The following is a 20,192-nucleotide window of genomic DNA, read 5'->3' on the forward strand; positions in this document are numbered from 1 at the left end:
ATGTGTGCAGGTGGTAAAGCCAAAAGAGGGCATCAGATCCATTAGAACTGGAGTTATAGTCACTTTGGGGACAGCCTGGTGTGGGGGCTGGGAATACTCATGTCCTCTCTATGAGCAACAGACACTTTTTCATCCCTCATAATGATTTAAAAATAATTTATATCTATTTTATTTAGATGTATGAGTGTTTTGCATGGATGTATGTCTGTAATATCACATGTTTTGCATCTGAGATCTCTCCGGCCTGCAGAACTATTTTTTAAGGACAGAACTGTATACTTTATTGTATATAATCTTTGTCACCAATAAATGGGTCACATGCGTGTGGAGCTGACTATGAAAGAAGTTTCGTGCTAATGGCTCATTTATACCTGACATTAGTCTATTGTCATAGCTATAGTGAGAATTTCCATCTAGAATTATGCTCCTCCATCCATTCTATGTGAGATTTCCTCAGTAATTCTTCCCTGTACTACACCACAGTAATTCACTGTCAGTGACCAATTTTAACACAAAAATCTGCTGGAATATTTAGAAATCACATTGTAGTTATTGACAGATTTTGAGAAAACTGTATTTTCACAATACCAAATCTTGGAGCCCATGAATAAAATAGAATCTTACTTTGTATTCCTTCTCAGTAAAATATGCATTTGTTATGTAAGGAAATACAAATGTTTAAATACCAATACTGGTTTGTGTAGATTAACCCAAAGATAGTCATTAAGTCTAGATCTAGTTCTAGTTGAGTAGAGTTGAATTGACAGTAAGAATATGAAAGCAGAGGTATATGTATATCATAGCAGGCAAGTCAACCAATTTCCTCTCTTGTTTTAATCTTCACAGTGTCTGTAATTTGGCCTTGGTGGGTGGGTGGGGCGCTGTTTCAGTGTCTATGATACTTTGATATGGATTGTTTTGTCTAAGTCTTACCTTTGGATAAAGGAAACTTGTGTTGGATTTCTAATCAAGGAGATTTAAGTGAAATAGAATGTGGAACTTGAGTCCTATTTTTCAGAGAGACATTTTACTCATTGAATTAGGTGTGTTGTTATTGGAGTTTCATGCTTCCAAGAAGGAATGGTTTCTTTGATGCATCTTTTCTCAACAAGAGGTTGTCTAGGAAAGAAAATGGTCTTAGTGCATTAGTGTCTTGGGCTTGGTTTTCACATAGGAACTATTGGGTTAAGAAAAATAATGCAGAGAGCTAGAGAGATGGCTCAGTGTTTAAGAAGGTATGGTATTGCTGAAGAAGGCTAAGTACAGTTGCTGGCACCCATACCAAGTAAGTAGCAACTGACTATAACTTCAGGTCCAAAGAATTCTCTGATCTCCACAGGCATGTACACACATGTAGTAGAACACACACACACACACACACACACACACACACACACACGCAAACACATACATGAACAAATTTTAAAACAATAAATGATATAGCTGTCATAGCTTTCTATATATTTGTCTATCTAAAAATGTTAATACTATCTGCCAGTGGTACTGTCTGTAATTCACCTTTTTTTATGCTGAAAATATTTACTGTATACAGTAGTAATATGTCTGCCCCCTTTTCTTCCATGTCACTGAAAGGACAGAGACAGCTATGTTTCAAAGTGGAAATGTTGTAGATAATGTGGTATAAGGATGGGGATATCTCAAAGAGTAACTCCAGAAGAATAGTTACAGAAAGAAAGAAAAACATTCATTGTCAAAGAATTATTTTTCTTTGAATTTAAGGATTTTGAGAAGACTATTGGTAGAAAGTGCGTTTTGCCTTGTTGCAACCCCAGAGCAGAGAAATACAGAACAGAGAAATAATTCCAATTCTGACACTTTAAGTAATTAGTCGGGGTTCAAGAAGCAGTGAGTAGCATTGTGATAGATCTAAAACTGGGCGTATCCTCTTCTGCAGCTGTGGTTTTTGACGCTCTACCACATATCACAGGATCTAACACAAAACATGCTTTTTCATATATTTACCTATGTATTTCAACAATACTTCACTTTGTAGCCCTGGCTTAGCTCAGACTCTGTCTCCCTGCTTCCACCTCCCACGTCCTGAGAATCAAATTTATTACTGACATCATATTTACATTTACATGTACCATATTTATGCATTTATCATTTGATGAAAAGGTGGGTACTTTTTCATTTTCAAGCTATTATGAACAAATGATTACAACATATGCATAACTAAAAATGAGGTTGCAAATATGTCTTTTTTTTTTCAGCTGAGCTTATTCCAGAAGTGAAATGGCTTAGTTTATGGGAAAGAAACATCAAAAATTTGAAGGAACTGTTGGAGTCTTTCCAAAGTAGCACCAAAATTTGCATCTACCACGCTAACACATCAGGTTGGAAACTACACCATCATCTTGACAACACTTGCTATTGCTATTTTAATTTTTCCCATTGTGTGTGAGTACAATATGGCCCATTGCCTTGTATTTTAGATTTCATTAGTGATTAATAATTATGAGTATATACACATTTGTATGAATTTTTTGTTCTTTTCTTTTAATTCTGTTTAATCTTATTTTTAAATTGTTTTCTCCCTTACTATTAAGATTAAAGTCATTTTATATTCCAGACTGTTTCTTTTTTTATATATCATCATTGTTTACAAATATTCTGCTCCTTTCACTGGTTTATCTTCTGCTTTTCAAAAATGTCTAGAAGAGTAAAACTTCTCAATTTTGTTGAAGTACAATTTATTAATTGCCTCTTTTATATCAGGTTTAATGGCTACTTTATGAAAGATGTAGTATTACTGAATTCATAATTTTTATTTTAAAATATATTTTGTGGTCTATTCGAAGGCAGTATTCTGTCATTATTATTAGGATCAAAATTCATTTTAATTTTTGTTTTTTGATTGTGAAACCAGAAGAAGAACAATGAAGAAGGAAAAGGAACTCTTCAAGACATGAAAGTGGACTCTTGGAGAGGAAAATTATACATGGGGCTGATGGAGAGGGCAGAGAGCACTGTGATAAAAACATGTATTAAAATGTCATGAGAAAACGTTACTTTGTATCTTAATTAAAAAATCAAAAGTTTAAAAGAATAAAGGGAGGTAATGCAATAGTTTTAATATCATTATTTAAACAGGGTTTTTGGAATGTCCTTGTCATTTTTGTAGAAAAATCAATAGACTATGTACCTATTTCTGGACTCTCTGTTTTTGGTTCTATCGATCAGGATGTCTATTTATACTCTTATTTATTGAATGCTATAGCTTGTTAGTAAGTACAGAAACCAGGTAATGTAAGGCTTTCAATGCTGGCCTGTCTTTCTTTTTTCCTTTCCTTTCTTTCTTGGTTATTTATTTATTTTTGTATGTGTGTATGCCTTTATGTGTTGGCCAGTTAAATCTGTCAGTTAATGCTGTCCTTTGTTGTTGTAATGAAGTCTTTCCATTTCTATAGTTAGTTCTGAAAAAAGAAAAAAAAAGCCTGCAGGGACTTTTACTGATTTAAATTTGAGTTTTCATATCAGTTAGAAGGGAAAGGACCACATTATCTACTACACAAAAAAACAGATTGTCTTCTGTGTGTAGGTTTCATGGGATTTTAGAGAGTTTGTATGTTAGACACACTGAGTACTGATAAAGAAATGACTTGTTTCATTTCCATTCTTTAAACAGAGGAATCAATAATGTAATTAAAGCACAACTGACCCTTCGACCCCATTCCTTAGAATGCACACATCTACCCAACTATACCTGATTGCTCTTGTTACAGAATGTGACCATTAGAAAAACACATTATTCACAATTACCAACACAATTACACAAGTGTGAGTCCACACACACAAACACATATGTACATACACTGCTTAACGTTTTTACTTGCATTTTAAGTTTCTGTTTCCTTTATGCTCGTGGCTTTCCCATAGAACAACTGCACTTTATTCTGTATTTGATAATTCTCCCAGATGTACTAGACAGTACTTTATTTTGAGAACTAAGTGAGGTCACATTTTCCTGAGAATGCTATAGATTTTTTGTTCTATGACATCATCTGGCCAGTGAAGCATTGGGGGTTTTTAGCATAACCAATCTGACTTTGTCTATGTTTTTTTTCTAGAAATTCTAAGCAGCCTTCTTACTTACTCTCAGCTTGTAATCACTTACAGTATTTTCAGCACAGGAGTGCATCTAGATTTGCTTGATGTTTGACATTGAGCTGTGGCCATATTTTCAGTAATAGAGTGAAACTGAAACCCAGATTTGTCCCCTTCACTCTGTTGGTATATTGCTTAGAAAGAAGCCTCAAAACACCTCATCCTACAGTGTGGATAGGCCTATCTACTTTGTCTAAAGGTACCAACCCATTCCAAAATTTGGCGAATTTACCATGAACAAGCCCATTGCAGGCTACTCAGTCACATTTTTATAATACAAAATTGTGAGCTCATGGTCCCCAAGACTAGTTAAGTATTAGAGTAGGAAAATCCTGATTCAAAATGACCACAAGCAGCCATTGATGTTGACTGGAATAGAGGTCTGATAGACTTGCAATACCTGTCTTCCCCTGAAATGTAGAAATGCAAGAAACTTCCTTTGTAAACAGGCTTGGGGATATGGACCAGATTCTTTTGTTCAGTTTCGTCAACCACTAAGTTCTATAGAAAATTCTTGTATTAAGACCTTGACCTATGGGGTCATATACAGTGATATGTGGCCTGAATTTGGGTTTGTATTGATGAAAATATTCTATTATCTATCTAGGCTGATACTGAGCTGGATTCAGCATTGGTCTCAAAACCACAATGACTCATATTATTTTTGGGGTGCACTGGGGCCCACACTATAGCTCGTGGTGACTCATACCTTTGAATGGAAGTTCTGGGCAAGAAGCTGTACCTTCCACTGAACCTTTGCAGGGCCAGCTACCTAGAATTTCAGGGCCTGCAGAAGGTTTAAATTGTTACAAGGCCAGAGCCAAATTATCTTGGATCATCTTTAGTCTTTTTCATAGCTATTTATAGACCCCTCTGAGTGTGAACTAACATCTTTGTGACTCATTATGTAAATCTTTTGGGATTCACAAACATACAGACAGGTCCCACCAACCAAAAGACAAATAACACCATCAGATAGCACCAGAAATCTACAGATGAGCTTTCCAGTTTTGCTTTAAGGATCCTAAAATTTCCAATGTATTTGAAAAGCACCTCAACCTTTGGCTATCTTTGTTCCATTACTATAAAAATTTCATCCTACTTTTCACCACATTGGAACTCAGAGCTTGGGGTAACAAAGCTGTGTTCTGGTGCCTTGACTACTCCTAATGCTCTCTGGAATGAACTGTCTTTTATTCTCTTTGAGCTGTGTGTTCCTATAATCAGATCAAAACATGAGTCTGTTCCAGTGGGATGCAGGTATCTGCCTAGTGCTGGGGCAGTTCTGGAACATGATTCTGACAGTAATTGTGCTACAAAGAGTTATGGGATGGGTGGTATTGACAGGTCCTTGACTGTTAGGATAATGTTAAGCTTTGCCAAACTCTAGTCTGAATAGTCAGTAGGAACTAAATTTTAGGGGAGGTTAGATGTGCCTCAGGAACATTCGAGGCAGAACTCATCCTGAGGCCACCTGAGAACACAGAGCTTTGACACTGGTCTGAAGCTTCTCCATTGGTTTTTCTTCTCCTCTAGAGAAGTTCCTTTTTCCTTTGTAACTCCCAAGTCATGACCACTGTTCCTGTTATTATTATTCCCATGTTAACATGATATCTTTACTGTCTTCTTGCTTCATTCTTGGAGAAGGTAAGACAAGGGACTGTTGGAGATGGGAATATTGACCTTCTCTCCATACGTTACTTAAAAAACAGTTGCATGATGTGTTGACATATTATTTATCCATTGATACATGCCAATTTTCAGCAAGTTTAAAAACATATTTATACCTACATTTATTTGTAAAATATAAATTTCAGAAGTTCATTCTATTATAAATCCACAATTGCAAGATATTTTAGTTGATAAGTATAACCAGTTAAGTAAAAAATAGGGTTGTACTTCTGTAATCCGGTAGATTTGCTCATTTTCTCATAATAATTATATTTGTTGGGTAATTGTCATGTGCCAAGCCCTCTTCTTCTTCTTCTTCTTCTTTTTTTTTTTTTTGAGACAGGGTTTCTCTGTGTAGCTTTGCGCCTTTCCTGGAACTCACTCTGTAGCCCAGGCTGGCCTCGAACTCACAGAGATTCACCTGCCTCTGCCTCCCAAGTGCTGGGATTAAAGGCGTGCACCACCACCACCCGGCTCCTCTTTTATTTTTAAAATACACTTCTTCTCTCTGACTTTTTGCAACAGGTACATAAAAACTGCTTTGGCTACAAAGTATTGACTACTCAAGTGGGCCCACAATGCCACAAGATAACTAACAATAGTGATGAGGGAGTGGGAAGCCTGGTCCCTGTCTTTATTTTGTATCTTTATCTTTGATTTGGGTCGTCTGTTTACCTCCATAGGCACATAGATGTGTTGATCATTCAAGGAGAACTCATCTAAAACCATCTCAACTTCTTTGAAGGCTAAGGCACAAAGATAAGAGTAACTGAGCCAGGTATGTTGGAGCATGCCTGGATTCTGAGCACTCTGAAGTCTGAGGCAGGAGGATTGCCAAAAGTATAAAGTAGCGTGGTTCTGTGGATATCACTCTGTATCCTGTGAATGTGTTGCTCTGGTTGGTTAATAAATAAAGTGCTGATTGGCCAGTAGCCAGGCAGAAAGTATAGGCAGGACAAAGAGAGAGGAAAACTCTAGGAAAAGGAAGGAGGAATCAGGATTCACTAGCCAAACACAGAGGAAGCAAGATGTAAAGATACCAGTAAGCCATGAGCCACATGGCAAGGTATAGATTTATAGAAATGGATTAATTTAAGATGTAAGATCTAGCTAGCAAAAGCCGGAGCCATTAGGCCATACAGTGTTAATTAATATAAGCCTTTGTGTGTTTATTTGGGTCTGAGTGGCTGTGGGCCTAGTTGGGGCTGGAGAAAACTCCAGCTACAGCTTGGGCTTCTTAGCAAAACATCAGCACAACAACAAAGTCTGGAAATTATATTTTATCAGGGAGTGGTACTTCTTACAGGTATTTTCAGCACTCAGGACTTTTAAAGAAGATGGATTGGTAGGAGTTGAAAGTCATGCTGGGTTAAAATGTGTGTTTCAAGTCAGCTCAGGCTACAGAGTGAGACCCTGTCTTAAACAAAAGTGAGTGAGGTATCTTACTATTAATTCTTAAATGTCCTGCTCCAGTCCTCCAAAAGGTGCAAAAGGTCTTTGGTTGTTGTCCCAAACCTGGGTCCAGGATTTGCATGTCACATCTAATCCCTATCACCACATGAAAGCAATATTCTGTAATAGTGGGACTCCCCCACAGAGCAGGGATAATCATCCTCTAAGAACAAAATTGCTCCCTTTGAACAAGGACAGTGACAATTTTTTGGATCACCTTGCAGAGCCAGAACTGAGACGTGATCAACCAGAAGACTCTGTCACTAGGACTGCTTAGTGATGCTGCTTCTCATATCAAGTCTCCCTGGGTGTAAACCTAAGGTTCATAGAGTGTTCTGAAGATAGACTTGTGGTCACTGGACCCTTCTCCATTTCTCTTCACAATGTTCCACATCTATTAAATCTTTCTTTGCTTTTTCTGTACTCTTTTCTTTAATTGGGGCTTGAGGGCTTGAGGATATTAGTTGAACTCCTTTGTTAAACTTATAGAGCTGGAGGCTTTCCCCTCAAACTCCAGAAACCAACTATAATAGAAACATCAAGAGGTATTGATATACACTCAATTTTCTATGTAAAGACTCTCTCTCTCTCTCTCTCTCTCTCTCTCTCTCTCTCTCTCTTTCTCGGTGTTTTTGAGACAGGGTTTCTCTGTGTAGTTTTTGTTGCTGGGCTTGGATCTCGTTCTGCAGACCAGGCTGCCCTTGAACTCACAGAATTCCACCTGGCTCTGCCTCCCGAGTGCTGGATTAAAAGCATGTGCCACCGCTGCCCATGCTATGTAAAGGTTCTCAAGACAACAGATATCCAGTAGCTTTTCTATCGTCCACTTTAGAAAATACAAATCAAGATTTGTGATTCTAGGGAATGTACTCCACAATTCTACATGCAGTTTTGATTGCATGTGTCTGATTATAAACAGAATCCATGAGTAAATCAGTCAGAATAATTCTACAAGGCATCAGCCAGTCTAGTTTAGCTTGAGCCTGAAGAGTCCTGGGGGAGCTCTGAAGGCCAGAAAGAGGGCAGGAGCATCATGCCTTCCTTTCACCTCCCTGCTTACTGTTTACACAAGCAGGGCCTACAACTATACTTCCCTTCTTGGATATTTTTTACTACCTCCAGTTCAGGAATAAATGTGTGTGTTCAGCGCCATGATGAAAGGCCTCCAGTTTTCCTGTAATTTTTTTCCCCCTAGGGAGTCATGAACAGAGGGAAGACCAATGACAGATTAAAACACAAGCAAACAAACAGAAGCTCTAAGACTAGCTTACTGAAACACTGGGTTTATTTGGGTTACTAGCAGAAAGGTGGGTGATTCTAAGTCAACTGTTTCACTAAGAAGCCTCACCCAGCATGCATGACAACTTGCCTACACTGCATCCCTGGTACTTCTTGCTTAGCAGGCAGACAGTTCTACAGACCAGGCTCTTCTCAACTCACAATGAATGCTCATTACTTAACTTTGGGGAGAGCTCTTGCAAATCTCTGGGGTTTTCTGAGCCTGTGAACCTTATAAGTTTCCTTAGCTTTCTGAGTTTTATGAGCCTCCCTCATACCGGTCTCTCCCTAAAGGGGATTGTTACAATTTGGAGAAATAGTTACACAATTATCAACAGGAAATAGTGAGCTTCCTCATAGTCTGAGGTTCCTAGGGTAGATAGCCCCTGTGGATCCCAGCTTGGTAGGTCTCCTCAACAGTACATCTGTCTTCCTTTCTCAATTACCTACATCAGATAGTAAGACAGTAACCTTGAAGACACGGAACAAGGTCAATTTTATTACAATTCCTTTTATATATGGAGAATAACAATATATTGATAATTTTATATCATGTAATTAGCATTACGTTCACATATAATTGTGTACACAGAAAATGTTCTAGTTATTCTTCATAAGAATTTCCAGTTACCACTGTTTATTTTATTGACAAGGAGCCACATACCCAACTATGTATGGCACAGTCTGTCATATTGATTGAGAAATATCTATGTATTTAGACTTCCATTAATAGGAGGTTCATACATATCTACCATGTGATGATGAGCAGGTTACATAATCTCTCAGAAGGTTACTTTCCTTGTGGGCAAAAGAAAGTTGTGAGGATGATATAACACATAAATTGCCTAATAAGTGTTGTAGCACTTAAAGAAATGAGAGATACAGTTATCTGTATTGTTATGGCTGTCAGAATTAGTACTAAAGACATGTAATTGAGTCTATAAAATCATCTCTCCATATAACAATATTTAATGGGACACAATGATGACACTTATTTCTATCTGACAGTATCTCAATACATTTTGTTTCAGACAAAGACTTTTATTGCTGCAGTACCAAAAACACTTTTCTAAGTGAAAGACTAATTTAGAAGAATAATGAAATTAATGATAGGGATTAAAAAACAATAGTCATGCTCCTTGAAAAAGTGTGCAAGGGTCCCATTCACATTTTAAAACTGAAATACAATTAACATGTATTACAAAGCCCAGATCTCAAGTGTTAATTTAGATTATTTAAATGTATTTTTAGTTACTTACATGCAGCATGTACTGACAACTTTCAATCCCCACCTCCTTAGCACTCTTGCCTACCCCAATCCTCACTACAAATCTCTTTCACATTGTTACCAGTTCATTTTGTTTTGTGACACAGAGAGTTTGAACAAACTATGGGTTTGGAGCTATCCCTTGGATCCCTGTGGGGTCAGCCATAAATAAACAACTAAAAACAGTGATTGTCTCTCTCCCAGAATCTATTGATAGCTAATAGTTCATCTGTGAAGAATAGTGCCCTGGGAGCCTCTCCCACTTCCTTGACTGACTCTCTATAGGGCCAGTATTATATGGACCCCATGCATGTAACCACAATTGTTTTGCGCTACTAATAGATGATGGGTGCCTTTTGGGCAGTTTTTGTACATTGCAAGCTAAAACTAGATTCAATATCTCCTACCTTTTTTGGCCCTTCTTCCTCTTTGTCCACATTTTCTGATTTCTGTAATAATAGATTGTTGTAAAGTTCCCACACTTGTGAATGTCTTTACTTCCTAGCTTCTTACAACATAATGTTGGGATTGATACACAACTTTGTATATATATGTGACTGCTTTGTTCCTAATGTTTTGTTTAGTTTTAGGTTTTTTTTTTTTTTTTTTTTTTTTTTTTGAGATAGACTCTCCTTATGTAACTCTGGCTGACATCAAACTGGAGGTCTTCCTGTCAGGCTTTCAAGGGCTGACATTACGGGCATGCACCACCACAGCCAGCTACGTTTTACTTCTTTATTTAGAACTAATATTTCATTGTATGAATCTATTAAAAGCATAGTTTCCTAAGGAAGGTATTTGAGTTATTTGTTTTATAACTGTTAAAATGACATTTCTAGAACATTCCTAAGTCATTTTCATATACATTTTTATGTGCTGAATTGCTGTCTCAGTGAGGCTGATGATTTTTACTTTTTGTAAGAAACTGTCAAACACATTCCCTAATCTGTTAGAGCAACCCATGCTTCTACCAAAATGCATGGAAGTTTTAGGTACTGTCTCTCCTCACCAGCATTTGATACTTTTGCTTATTTTATATTTAACCATTTAGGCCTCAGAATATAAAGGTACATTCTTTCAAGCCTGAGTTTAATCCCTTGGATCCACATGGTGGAAGAAATGAACCAAGGAAAGAACATGGGCTGTGGCATGTGCCGACCTAACCGACACAAATAAATAATAAATAAATGCCATAAAACTGAATCTTTAATGAGTAAAATTGCTCTACTTTTACTTTGTCTTTGTCTGGTAACCAGTGACAGACAACATATCATGTGCTGCTTCTTCAGTTGTGTTCCTCTTTAGTGAAGCATCTTTACCACTCTGCCTAGGACTTGTCAACTTTATTAACCTTGCCAGTGATTTCATTTCTGCCTTTATTTTTCTTAACATTATTTTTCAATTACATTTCTTTTCAGTTTTGACTATTTCCTTTTAATATTTCCTTTGGTTTTAAACTTGAACTCCTTAGACTACTGTTTTCCAAATTAACTTGGATATTTTCACTCCTCAGTGTAAGTGAATATTCCATGAGAATATCAAAAGACCTTGTATTCCATGCTTGCTAGTTGGAGTGTTTTCTACAAATTAGTTTCAAGTTGTTTGTAATGCTGATTAAAAGTTCTCTATTCTTGGTAAAACCCTAAGTACTTTTTTTCTTCATATACTTATCTAGTTATTCTGTCTTCCATATTCCAATTATTGTCTAAACATTCCATTGACTTTCCTTTTTTTCCCATTACTGTATAGAATAATTACTGAAAACTTAGCAATTTACAATAATACAAATTTATTATCCCATGATATCTTTGGGTAAGGGATCCAGATATGCTTGCTCATGTTCTTTTAGAATCTTGTCAGGTTGGAATCCAGATGACAGCAGGAGCAGTGATCTAATTTGTAGTTTTGAGTCCCTCTTCCAACATCATTGTATTTTTTTTTTTTGCCATACTTTAGTTCTTTGAGGTTGTAGAACTAGGGCTTCCCTGAGCATTGAACATTAATTATTCTCAGTAAATGGAGGATGACCTTGAAACCATTCTGAAAGGGGCAAAAGTATTCTAAGCTTAGACTGACTTGTGACCCTTCTTTTGGCTATCAACCTTTTGAAAAAATGGGTCCTAGGGAATTAGAATTTTCTCCGGAATCTCATAACAGAGAAATGGAAAAGTTCAAGTTTGGTTTCAACCAAAGAGGTACTTGTTTCCTATGACAGTGTTTCACAGAGCAATGAGTTCTGATCTACTCAAACCTGCTTTTCCCCATAACTCTTCCCAGATATGCACACATCCCACAATCCCTACCAAGTAGATACCTTTCTTTTTGTTTTATTTAATAAACTACTGAGTCTGATTTTTGTTAACCATAAACTCCTGGGTTTGGGGCTATACACTGGAGCTTGGTTGTCCTACCAGGAGCCACACACCCTTAAATTCAACACAGCTTCAGCTGGAGGCCGTATTCAGGTCTGTGGTCTGTGCTGTGCTCAGAGGCCTTGTGAATGTCCATGGTCTTTGCTGCCACCTGAAGCCATGTTGATGTCCACAGGCTGTGTTACCACCAAACTCATAGATTTCAATGGTCTGTGCTGCTACCTGAAGCCATGTAAATGTTCATAGGCCATGTTCCCACCAAAGGCCATGTGGATGTCCAGGGTCTGTGCTACAACCTGAAGCCATACTGATGTCCACGGGCCATGTTATCACTAAAATCAATGTGGATGTCTCTTGCAAAACATTTGATTGTACTATGAAACCAGAGATTGTGCTAATAAAATCAACCTTGGGATCAGGAGGCAGAGCCAGCAAGTAGTTGATTGGAATTGGCCATAGAGAGTACAGAGGAGCCAGGAAGACAGGTAGAGAGACACACAGGAAGGAGTAGGAAGGGACTTAGAGTTTCACAGTCTTTTTGGTTTTGGACATGGCTGGGGAGATGCTCTCTTGCTGGGTCTCTGGCCAAAAAAGTTCAGTTGGTTGCATCTTGGCATCTGTGAGCTAGCAAGTTTTCACCCCAATATCCAACTGCCATGCCTTTATTGGCAAATAGAATGACAAAGACTTAGTTAAAAACTACATTTGAAGGCAGCAGAAGAGCCAGTGTCATCAAAACCAGAAATCCTACCAGTCCCTAGTGGTGGGGTTCTGACTGTGGACCATAGGGCCACAGATGGTAGTTACAATATCAGTAGATTCAGGTGTAGCCACTAACCCAATGGGCAAACAACAGATGTCCATGGTCTGCACTGCCATCTGAAGCCATGTTGATGTCTGAGGGCCATGCTGCCTCCTGGGGCCATGTTGGTGTTTGTGGCCTGTGCTCCCACTGAGGGCAATGATTATGTCTGTATTCTGTGCTATGGTGAGCAACATGCTAATGTCCATGGTCTGTGCTGCCACCAGAAACCATGCTGAGGTCCAGTGGTACATGCTGCCGTGGGAAGCCATGTGGATGTCCAAGGTCTGTGCTGTTGCCAGAAACCACGTAGAAGTCCATGATCTGTCCTGCTGCTGACTGTAAAGGGCAAGGAAGCTTTTTTTTTTTTTTTTTTTTTTTTTTTGCAATGGTATTGGTGACTGTTGAGAATGAGAGACATAGAAGGTTTCTATGACAACCTCTGCCCTCCACCACCCCTTCAAGTAAAGGAACAGTCTAGACAGTAATCCATTGAAGAGAACTGATAAAAACAATGTGATAGGGATGCTAATGGGTAGCTCTTCACAGTTGATGGCTTCTGGCAGGGATCAGGTGGAGAAGAACGCAGTTTTCTTTAAGGGAATGGCTACGGGGAGTTTGACCATGCTCCAGTGAAAATATGGGCAACATCAATTGGACTTGGTATATTTTTTTTTCCTTGGAGGAGGAAACAAGGGAGAAAAGTGTGGGCCTGGGCTGACTTGGAAGTGAATGTGATTGGGTGCATTGCATGAGATTACTAAATAATCAATACAAATATTAGATTGGGAAAAATTAAACTGACTCTTCCTACCCCAAAAACCACTGTCTCATAGCTTCTTGGTTAGGGGTGGAGGCTCATAAACTCCTTCCCACTCCATGGTAGAATGCTGTTTGGCTTTACCACAGTTCATTGAAAAATACTGATGAGTATGGGTGGGACTTAAGGTTTATTTTTTTTTTCGAATTTTATTGTTATTGTGTGTATATTATGTGAAGGGATGTAGGCATACCGCTGTGTTTATAGAGGCCAGAGAACAACATTGTAAGGTTGGTTCTTTTCTTTCACCTGTATAAGGGATCAGACTCAGATCACCAGGCTCGATCAGTGAGCACTCTGCCCTCTATGCCAGCTCACTGGCTGTGTCCTGAGGTTTACAACCTGGTCTTCTAGTCTAGTGTATTTCCTGATTTGCTCAAATATGAACAAGCAGCCTCATGATCCTGATGCCACAGCCAACAGCTCTTTCTCTTGCTCCATTGGACTATATCTTCAGTTGCTTCTGGTTAGATACTTGATCACAGCAGGGAGAAAAGTAATTAACATATACCATGTTATATGGTGTCATATGGTCAGCAAAGAAGATTTTATCTTGGCAGAAAATGTCTCTTCCAAAGCCCACAGGTTCAGGAACTAGTAGGATGAGCCATTAAGCATGGACTTAGTGATGGGAATGGGACCGAGCTCTGATGACATCTGTCCTCCACAGAGTACTTTGCTACCAATTTCCCATCCTGTGCAGTGGTGATATGGTACCTGAAAAAATGCAAATCATTTCTAAATTATATGTGTTAGAACAGGACTGTATAAGAGCAGTGGGAAAAAACAAAATTCCCCTTTAATGCCTATATAATTCATAGTATAGCCAAATTTGTTCTAAAAACTGCTAATTTATAAATAATAAGGGTTTACTAATTTTACTCAAGCATTCAACTTAATGTGTAGTTTTATTCCTCTCAAGTGACACTTAAAAACATAAAGAATAACAATAAACCTCTCAAGAATAATGTGTTGCAATAATATAATAAAGCACATTAGAGGAAATCAGAATGAACTTCAACCACACAGCACAAAGGGGGATAAGATTTACTGAATAATATTTACTTACATAAGTTTGCTTAAAGCTTAAACTGGGAGGTTAGAATGCCTTCACATCTCTTTCTTCAGACCCCACTGCAGGTTGAAGATTGAAATACAAGCACTAATAAAACATAATGACAAATAGAAGGACATGTGTGTGATCTGTCTTAAGGTAATAAAGTCTGTTGCTTGAGCAATGTATTTATTTAGGGTCCAAAATGCTGTTGAACATAAAGTAGTTCTAGAAAACCCTAAAGGAATTGAGCTACAGCCTGAAGATCTCAAATCTCAGAAAGTCGCTGCAGTAGAAAAGGAAATAGATAAAAATAAAGATGAATGTAGAAATTGAGATTAATTTCAATGGGCAAGGTTAAGGTTAATAGAATTTTTTGCTAAATAAATCTAATCTCAGAAGGAGCTGATTATTGCATTTGGGAATGACATCTTTTGGGAAAAATGTCTTACTATGGTCTATGTATTATCTAGTTACCATTTAACCATATCTATTATTTATTTTATATATCTCCAATTTATCTATCATCTATAATTCTATATGTAATTGTTTACCTGTAGCTAAACAAATCTCTCTCACCTGCCAGTCCCACAGCCATTCAGACCCAACCAAGTAAACACAGAAACTTATATTGGTTACAAACTGTATGGCCGTGGCAGGCTTCTTGCTAACTGTTCTTACAGCTTAAATTAATCCATTTCCATTAATCTATACCTTGCCACATGGCTCGTGGCTTACCGGCATCTTCACATGCTGTTTGTCATCGTGGCGGCTGGCAGTGTCTCTCTGACTCAGCCTTCCTCTTCCCAGCTTTATTCTCCTCCTTGTCCTGCCTATACTTCCTGCCTGGCCACTGGCCAATCAGTGTTTTATTTATTGACCAATCAGCAACACACTTGACAAACAGACCATCCCATAGCATTTACCTACCTATGTCTTATATGATTGCCATTTTTTCTCAGTTCATCTATCAATTCTTTATCTATCATCTATCTACTTTTCTTTCAACTATTGTGTCATATATTATCTCTATCATTTTATGTATCATCTATTTATTAATCTTCTATCGATCCTCTAGCTATAATCATATAATAACTAAAAGTGCAAGGACAGCAATATCTTTAATCTTACTGGTAGGAGCTGCTATGTTTTGTGAAGTTGTGAGAACACACACGCGTTCCTGTAAGTATCAGGTACCTACAAAAAAGGTGCTTAATTTTGTATATGTCCTTTAATACTAAATTTTTTATTATTAAATCACAAATATTACCTATCTGTGGTCATGTTATCTATGATCATTTTTCAAAATGTGTATATAGGCTAGTCTATGTCTTAAAAAAAAGCACAAATAAATAAAAACAACAACAAAAATCAGTTGACACGAAACATTTACCGCATAATATGTGTGAATTTACAAATCATGGTTGTATAAGGATGGAGATTTTTTAGATGCTTGTTGTAAAATTTAGTTGTTTCTAACTGGTTATTTAAAATATACTTGTACACTCAGACACAGATATTTAAGAGATACAATGAGAGAGCTTTGCAGGAATCTAACCTGCTGGGGCTTCATTTCTGTGCTCTCTTGATATGGTTGTGTGCAACACAGTGTGTACTCTACAGCTTAACAGAGATATGGGAAGAATGAGGAGCCAATGAAGAGGTTTGATGGATTGACAGTGTAGTAGTCAAATATAGAAATTGGACTTTGCTTGGCAGAAGGCAATTTCTGAGAAATAACTAGTCATTTCTTCCTCTTTACCCAGGTGACATCATATGAATCATGAAGGAGACTTGGTTTCTTCATCCTCAAAAGGAGACTACTTAAGAATGTCTGACAGTCTTTTCCTCAACTACAGGGTATAATTCTCAGAAAGACTAGTGCATGGAGGTATTGTCTTAAAATAGACTAAATTGAAGCAAGAAAAAAATTAGACTGGATACTGCAAAGGAAAAAGAAAGTTAACTGTTAAGCTATATTGTCTAAAAAAGAACTTCTCTTTCTATACATTTTTAAAACAATGGGAGGTAATTCATATGAGAAAAAAATATGTGGATTGGATATTTAGAAACTGTGAACTTATTTTTTTCAAAAAGTAATTCACAGTCCATCTTTCAGTTTGGGAAAAGCTTGGCTCAGCTGTGCCTTCAGTCATGTTCTTGTTCATTCTGACTTGTCTAGGTTTAACCTTCTAATCATCCAAAGTAGACTTATGTGGCTTCTCATCTTCACAGGGTCTTTGTATTTGCTGTTACTTTGTGTGAAATTATTATCTATCTCTGTTTAAGCTCTTCATGCAGAAGATTCCACTTTTTAAGAGGGTGTACCTTGATTTTCTTTCTATGTCAATGACCCTGTTTGGAACTCTTTTAACAAGAAATCATTTATCTGTAGTAGAATGTAAGGCTGAAGTTTCATTTCCCTGTGTACTCACTTCCAAGTTTCATTTCCTAACTCTGCTCTTTAACTCCAGAGGGAAGAACCAACCAAATTTTCATTATGAATATGTCCCAAGTGCTCAGACACAGACCCTAGGACAAGCCTGGAAGTCCTATAATACATATGCATCTAACAGTGGAATGATGATTTTTACTCTCTCTTGTTTTAATTTGAACTCAGTTTAACTGATATTTAGGGACACGAGAGTTTTACACGTATGTCTCCTATGTCATATGTTTGTGTGATATAGATCATGTAATGCAATCCCTTATCTATGTAAGTCTTACTTTCTACTCAGGATCATTTCCTTGGTTTTCCATTTGGAGGGTTGATAAAGTCCTGCATATCTCCACAGTTTCTTCCTTCCCAGTTAATGTTAAATTATACATAATCTTCACTAGGGCAGTTATAATCTACAGACCCTAATCAGCAAAAGCTTACATACAATGAACATAAAATCATGAAGGAGCTGAAAAGTTCCTGTCAACTATTGTCTTTATTGTGCGTCTTTCACATCTCAATGTGTTTATGTGTGTACATGTTTCTCATTACACTGAACATTCCTACAGCACTCAGTAACATGCAGTACAGTTTACAAATTTACAACCTAGGGGACATGAATATACAGATTAGCCTAGATGAACAAGAGGCCAGATGATTCTTGTGTTTTGTAACTATATTCTAGGACATTAATGCAGGGATGAAATTACCTACTGACACATTTCTCCAATATTTAGCTGATTAATAACTGTAAATAAGAAATAGATTGTTAGGATGATAGAGCTATGGAAGAACAACTTCATGTAATGCAAAATTAACCAACATTATTAAGACTTCTGTACAGATCCAACATCTGACATATAAGCATTTTTTTGCACAGGTTTGCTTATTTGTAGGTTGGATTGGTAATATTTACCTTATTTGTGTTGATGGATGCCTTATAAGTAATAATAAAACAGCTTCCCAAGTTGTTATAAAAATATAAGATGGAAAGGACAAGCATGTGCACATGTAGCACAAACAGAATTCCAGCAAGCTTAGTTTTTACACAAACTGAAAATTTTAAAAATGATTCTGGTCCAACAAGTTTAAAAAGCTTTCTTGTCTTGGGCTCTTCGTCTTCTTCATCTTTCCTGTGCCTTTGTTGTGCTACTGGTCTCAGATTGGGTCACATGACTTAGGACGGTTTTCACAAATCCATTTATAATCCACTTTTCTGAAAGAAAAAAAAAGTCCCCAAATCTGCCTCTAGAGACAGTGACAGATTTATGCTAGGGAAAATATTTAAAATTTTTTCTGAGATTAGGCACTTTCTCAAAGAAAAACCAGACTCAGTCATTCTAAAATTCTAGAGATCAGGAATGGTTTAAGATTGAGGTTCTGCCTTAGTTTATGCTTACCAATAGAAAAAAATTGTCCAGTCATACTTAATAATTCCTAGTTACCTCTAGATTTTACTGTGGAGTTGCACACAGTGCCTCATTTATATTCTATTATTATTCACACAATTTTTATTATCACACAATATTGTAGGACTTTCATATATATATATATATTAGCAAGTTTCTAATGTAGTAGATTTTCATATTGTTTAAAGGCCTTTGTATTAGTTTTATATCCCCATATTCCATGCTTTCCTGTGCCCTCCTATGTCCTTCTCCATTTATTCCTCTTATTCTAGTTTCCTCTTTAATACTATATTGTATTTTCCCTTTTTTGGAAGGTTCCCTATTTTACCCTGGTCCCTTATTAGGTACCAAACTTATGTGGTTATTTGGACTGAAGCACATATATGTAAGCTTGAATGCTAACATACGTGTAAAAGAACACACAGTATTTGTTTGTTTGTTTGTTTTTCAGGTCTGGAATACCTTACATGGGTTGATTCTTTCTAGCTCTATCCATTTACCAGCAAATTTTATAATTTTCTTACCTGAATAGTATTATATTTGTATAACTATACCACATTTTCATTATTTGTTCATCAATAGATGGATATCTAGGCTGCTTCCAATTTCTGGATATTATGAATAGTGCAGTAATGAACATGGATGAACAAGTATTGACATAGTAAAATAGAGTCTTTTGAGTATGTGCCCAACAGCTGTATAGCTTATTCATGAGGTAGATCAATTGAAGATACTGCACACTGATTTTTGATAATAACTGTGTCAATTCGTACTCCCATCAAAAATAAATATTCCCCTTTCTTCACATCCTTGCCATCATGTCCTGTCATTTCTTTTATTGATCTTGGTTTCCTGACTGGTGTAAGATAAAATCTCAGAGTTGTTTTACTTTACATTTCCCTGATAGCTAAGGATGTTGAACATTTTAAAAAACTTTTTCCCAGTCATGTGTGCTTCATCTTTTGATAACTTTCTGTTTAGTTCTATACCCCATTTTTAATTAGGTTATTAGTTTTCTTGATTTTATGTTTTTTTTTCTTTTTAGTTCTTTATATATTTAAGATACTAAACTTTTATCAAAGGTACAATTGGTAAAGATTGTTCTTATTTTTCCTTCTATAGGTACTGCTTTGCTCTAATGATGGATTATATGTTGTTGAATCATTGGCCAAAGGAGTCCCATAGACTGCTCCCCAACATCACAGGCTATTAACAAGGCTATTGATTACTCTCCATAAACTGATGGTAAGGCCCTTTTGCTGAAAACCACACTTATGTCATTGCACATGGAGAAATAGAGCTGTGGTCCAGCTAGAAGATTCACCCCTACGGACTAGTGTTCATGGTGATAGAAGATATTCTAAATATCATGGGAGGAGAAAATCATCATCAATATCACTCAGCTACAAACCCTGCTACCTATGGCCATGACCTGCCTGCAAGATATACTGATGCAATGGTGGCACAAAAGCTACTAAGGCAACCAACCACTTTTTGGT

At 37.0% G+C, this 20,192-nt stretch overlaps 1 long non-coding RNA gene across 1 annotated transcript; it reads left to right on the forward strand.

The window, feature by feature from the left end:
• Positions 1–4,049: 4,049 nt before the first annotated feature.
• On the forward strand, positions 4,050–19,932 carry LOC131906025 (uncharacterized). The gene is made up of 4 exons (XR_009378100.1): positions 4,050–4,327; positions 6,483–6,577; positions 16,611–16,735; positions 19,816–19,932. It is a non-coding gene; the product is annotated as an uncharacterized LOC131906025 (long non-coding RNA).
• The last annotated feature ends 260 nt before the right edge of the window (positions 19,933–20,192 follow it).

Source organism: Peromyscus eremicus, chromosome 3 (genome assembly GCF_949786415.1).
Source record: "Peromyscus eremicus chromosome 3, PerEre_H2_v1, whole genome shotgun sequence".
NCBI classification, from domain to species: Eukaryota; Metazoa; Chordata; class Mammalia; order Rodentia; family Cricetidae; genus Peromyscus; species Peromyscus eremicus.